Below are 5,239 nucleotides of genomic sequence, written 5' to 3' on the forward strand. Positions count from 1 at the left end.
AGAGGGACACATGGAAGAGAGCTAGGGGGTCAATCATGGCTTAGTGGAGAGGAGGGTACAGTGGAAATTTACACTGACTTAGACATGTGGAATATACTGTTGTGGAATATACTGTTGTGGAATATACTGTTGTGGAATATACTGTTGTGGAATATACTGTTTATTCACAGTTATTAAGTACTGTATATCATATATAAGTGGCAAACACACACAGCATACTTATTCACCCCTTTCTGCTGTGCCTTTTAAGGGGTTAGTCTGATCTCATTCATGTGGAAACAAGGTAACGGATCAACCCATGTGCGTCCCCTGGGTTGTAGAGGTTAGGCTTTGATGTTGAGTGAAGCACGGATTCCTAAGCCAAAGAGATTTCAATACCCTGCCTGGCTGACAGACACGGCTGGTTTTACACTCCGACGCACACACTGACACACACAGAAACACGGCCACACACACACACACACATACAGTATTGGGGAAAAAACTGCAGAGTTGTCTAGACACCTCCTCTCCAGTTCAATATTCAATGTGGACATGTAACATAGCATTACTAACCCCCACTCTTCTGTTCCCCCCAGGATGACAACTCTATGTTCTTCCAGTTCGGCCCGTCCATCGAGCAGCAGGCCTCGGTCATGCTCAACATCATGGAGGAGTACGACTGGTACATCTTCTCCATCGTCACCACATACTACCCCGGATACCTGGACTTTGTCACCAAGGTAACCAATACACACCCTCACGACAAGGTAGCTCTCTCTTTTTCCCTCCTTCATTTGAGTACTGCCACCAGGCAGTCCATGAGCAGATTCTAACGTCACCGTGGACTTATAGTCTTAACTTCTAGGATAGTGATAGGAAGGCAACTACTAAGCCGGCGGCTAATCTCAACTTGTAGTCAGGAAGTGTCTGTAGGTATTTACATCTGTTACGTCGAGAGAAATCTGATTGGCCTTGTCAAATGGCCCTTCAGACCCGTCACACACTCTTCCTAAATGTCGTTGAACACTTTTTGTGATAACTCAATATTACATGTTATCATACCCAACCCTACCTCTGACCCACCTACCTCTTCCTCCCTGGTCCCTCCGTCCCTTCCTCTATCCTGTAGATCCGGAGCACCATAGAGAACAGCTTTGTGGGCTGGGAGCTGGAGGAGGTTCTGCTGCTGGACATGTCAGTGGACGATGGAGACTCGAAGATCCAGAACCAGCTGAAGAAGCTGCAGAGCCCCGTCATCCTGCTGTACTGCACTAAGGAGGAGGCCAACACCATCTTCGAAGTGGCCCACTCCGTAGGGATCACAGGCTACGGCTACACCTGGATCGTCCCCTCACTGGTAGCTGGGGACGCTGAAGTGATCCCTGCCGAGTTCCCTACAGGTTGGTTTGGAAGAAGTTCTATGTGATTTATCTCCATTTAAAGTCTATGATTGGTTGTGGTTTTGATGTTGATTTATAGTTGGGAATATGTGGGATCAGGTAGCTGGTACTGATCAAATCCTAACCTGAAATCCATGCATGCAATGCACATTTTTGGGTGCAAAATCTTACATTGATATTTCTGCATGATTTACGATAAATCATTGTAAATCGCTTGCATCTCAAGTTGATGGATATGGCCCTTAATAATATATTACCGTGTTAGCTATGTAAATCATATGATGTGTGATGGTGGAGTGGGCAGGGTAATGAACATGTTTTTCTGCAGGTTTTAACTGTCCCTTGAGAAGGTTTGTCCTGCACATTAGTCTGTGACAGATGGCAGATACTGCATGAATTAAGGGTGTTTTGTGTCAAACTGTCAACATCAACACTTCAGTTTATCACTGTTTGATGAATTTACATTATAGGCCTTACAGTAACCTTCAGAATGTGAATTGTCTCACTATGTTCATATTTCTAGCACATGTAGGCCTATACCTTTAATGGAGAACTTACTAACTCATTTCGAGTAAAAATAATGTGGTACGCGATATAGTTAATGCCTGGTGTTTGCGATGGTTCAGTGTGAAGCCAAGGTGCACGCTAACATGTTAATTTGTTAACAGGCATGCTAAATACTTTTCGGCCATGTTTAATGGACTCCAATCCTCATAGGTAATTCCACTGATGCGTTCCTTAAGTGGCACTCTGGGGAGCTACAGTATCTCAATCTCACCTCCTCCCCCTTCACTATCCCCCTCTCTCCTCCTCCTCCTCTATCCCTCTCTCTCCTCCTCCTCTATCCCTCTCTCCTCATCCTCCTCTATCCCTCTCTCCTCCTCCTCCTCCTCTATCCCTCTCTCCTCCTCGTCCTCTATCCCTCTGTCCTCCTCCTCCTCCTCCTCTATCCCTCTCGCTCCTCCTCTATCCCTCTCTTCTCCTCTTCCGCCTCTATCCCTCTCTCCTCCTCCTCCTCCTCCTCTATCCCTCTCTCCTCCTCGTTCTCTATCCCTCTCCTCCTCCTCCTCCTCTATCCCTCTGTCCTCCTCCTCCTCCTCCTCTATCTCTCTCTCCTCCTCCTCCTCTATCCCTCTCTCTCCTCCTCCTCCTCTATCCCTCTCTCTCCTCCTCCTCCTCTATCCCTCTCTCCTCATCCTCCTCTATCCCTCTGTCCTCCTCCTCCTCCTCCTCTATCTCTCTCTCCTCTTCGTCCTCTATCCCTCTCTCTCCTCCTCCTCCTCTATCCCTCTCTCTCCTCCTCCTCCTCTATCCCTCTCTCCTCATCCTCCCTCCTCCTCTATCCCTCTCGCTCCTCCCTCTATCCCTCTCTCTCCTCCTCCTCTATCCCTCTCTCCTCATCCTCCTCTATCCCTCTGTCCTCCTCCTCCTCCTCCTCTATCCCTCTCTCCTCCTCGTCCTCTATCCCTCTCTCCTCATCCTCCTCCTCCTCTATCCCTCTCGCTCCTCCTCTATCCCTCTCTCTCCTCCTCCTCTATCCCTCTCTCCTCATCCTCCTCTATCCCTCTGTCCTCCTCCTCCTCCTCCTCCTCCTCTATCCCCTCTCTCTCCTCCTCCTCCTCCTCTATCCCTCTCTCCTCATCCTCCTCTATCCCTCTCTCCTCCTCCTCCTCCTCCTCTATCCCTCTCTCTCCTCCTCTATCCCTCTCTCCTCATCCTCCTCTATCCCTCTGTCCTCCTCCTCCTCCTCCTCTATCCCTCTCTCTCCTCCTCTATCCCTCTCTCCTCCTCCTCCTCCTCTATCCCTCTGTCCTCCTCCTCCTCCTCCTCCTCTATCTCTCTCTCCTCCTCGTCCTCTATCCCTCTCTCTCCTCCTCCCTCCTCTATCCCTCTCTCTCCTCCTCCTCTATCCCTCTCTCCTCATCCTCCTCTATCCCTCTCTCCTCCTCCTCCTCCTCCTCTATCCCTCTCTCCTCCTCGTCCTCTATCCCTCTCTCTCCTCCTCCTCCTCTATCCCTCTCTCTCCTCCTCCTCTATCCCTCTCTCCTCATCCTCCTCTATCCCTCTCTCCTCCTCCTCCTCCTCCTCTATCCCTCTCTCCTCCTCGTCCTCTATCCCTCTCTCTCCTCCTCCTCCTCTATCCCTCTCTCTCCTCCTCCTCCTCTATCCCTCTCTCCTCATCCTCCTCCTCCTCTATCCCTCTCGCTCCTCCTCTATCCCTCTCTCTCCTCCTCCTCTATCCCTCTCTCTCCTCTTCCGCCTCTATCCCTCTCTCTCCTCCTCCTCCTCCTCTATCCCTCTCTCTCCTCCTCCTCCTCCTCCTCTATCCCTCTCTCTCATCCTCCTCCTCTATCCCTCTCTCTCCTCCTCCTCCTCTATCCCTCTCTCTCCTCTTCCGCCTCTATCCCTCTCTCTCCTCCTCCTCCTCTATCCCTCTCTCTCCTCCTCTATCCCTCTCTCTCCTCCTCTATCCCTCTCTCTCCTCCTCTATCCCTCTCTCTTTCGCAATTAACTTTAACACACTTCTCATGACGCACAGATATTGCTAACGTATTTAGCATGTGACCCTCCTAGTCTTACATCACAGACGATGATGAGCTGTCTGGCACCAATGGCGTGGTTTTGTAATCAGGTCCTCCAATCAACAGTTAGAACGAGAAGGAGGGGCGGGGAGTAGAGGACTACTGCAGTTCAAATGGAAGGACAAGGCGTCTGGTTCTCAGAGCACACGTGCTCATACACCTCCAAGTCAACGCCACTGTCCCCCACTTCCTGTTTACCCCCATCGCTAAGGGAGATGAGATTTTCTAAGTTGATGCAACATTTTCCTCATGTCCTGAGATGGACAGGTCCAACTGGCTACCAACCAACCAACCCTTTCCACTAGCATGCACACACTGTAGTTCTATAATATCCTTTTTGTAGGGTGACTATAAAAGCCTTGAGAAAGTGTCAACAGAGTGTGACATTAGATATGGTCCTGGAGAGACTGAGCTGTCATCCCAGAGCCCCGTGGGTCTACAGGTTGGATGCTGTCTGTCTATTTCTGTCCAGTTGCCTGGTAATGGATTGGCCAGACCCTGTCAAGTGGGCCGTCGCAGACAGAGAGGGTGTGAGGATGCAGTTTGACTGAGAAGAGAGGAGAGGGGTGGCTGGCAGTGGTGTGTGGCACACGCCTCATAGTGTGTTTAGCCCCTTTTCCTCTACTCTCTTTCTCTATCTCCCTCCTGCCACTGTCTCCTCTGTCGACTGTATGTTATGGATCTCTCTCTTTCTGCTCTCCCTTTCTTCCTATTCTCATCACTATATCTGTTTCGGCCTCTTCCCTCATTTCTCTCTCTCTCTTGCTCTCTCTATCCACCCCCTCCTTCTCATCTCTCTCTCTCTGTCTCTCTACAGGTTTAATCTCTGTGTCGTATGACGAGTGGGACTACGGCCTGGAGGCTCGCGTGCGCGATGGGGTGGCTGTCATCGCCATGGCAACCTCCACCATGATGCTCGACAGGGGGGCACACACCCTGATGAAGTCTGAGTGCCACGGGGCCACGGACAAGAAGGGGCCCATTGCTGGGAACCCCAATGAGGTGCTCAGGTAAATCTGGGCGGATCGCCAGTCAACCCTTTGAAATCTTTCAACATCTGCACACACAAAGAGTAACACACACATACACACACATCTCCCTCCCTAAACAGCCCCCCATCCCCATGCTGCACCCCCACACCCGGACCCTCTCCTTTCCTCTGCTGGGCCTTTTGAACTGGTTGTGATGCGGAGCATTCTGCCGCGCTTTGCTTTGCCAGCGCTTTAATTGGTCCCAGTGGCATTTCAGTCTGAGAACAGTAGCCCATTGCGCTGC

The 5,239-nt window shown here is 50.7% G+C and overlaps 1 pseudogene; it reads left to right on the plus strand.

The window, feature by feature from the left end:
• Positions 1-578: 578 nt before the first annotated feature.
• Positions 579-4,974, plus strand: LOC115183046 (glutamate receptor ionotropic, NMDA 2B pseudogene; annotated as a pseudogene).
• The last annotated feature ends 265 nt before the right edge of the window (positions 4,975-5,239 follow it).

This window comes from Salmo trutta, unplaced genomic scaffold, assembly GCF_901001165.1.
Source record: "Salmo trutta unplaced genomic scaffold, fSalTru1.1, whole genome shotgun sequence".
In the NCBI taxonomy this organism is placed as follows: domain Eukaryota; kingdom Metazoa; phylum Chordata; class Actinopteri; order Salmoniformes; family Salmonidae; genus Salmo; species Salmo trutta.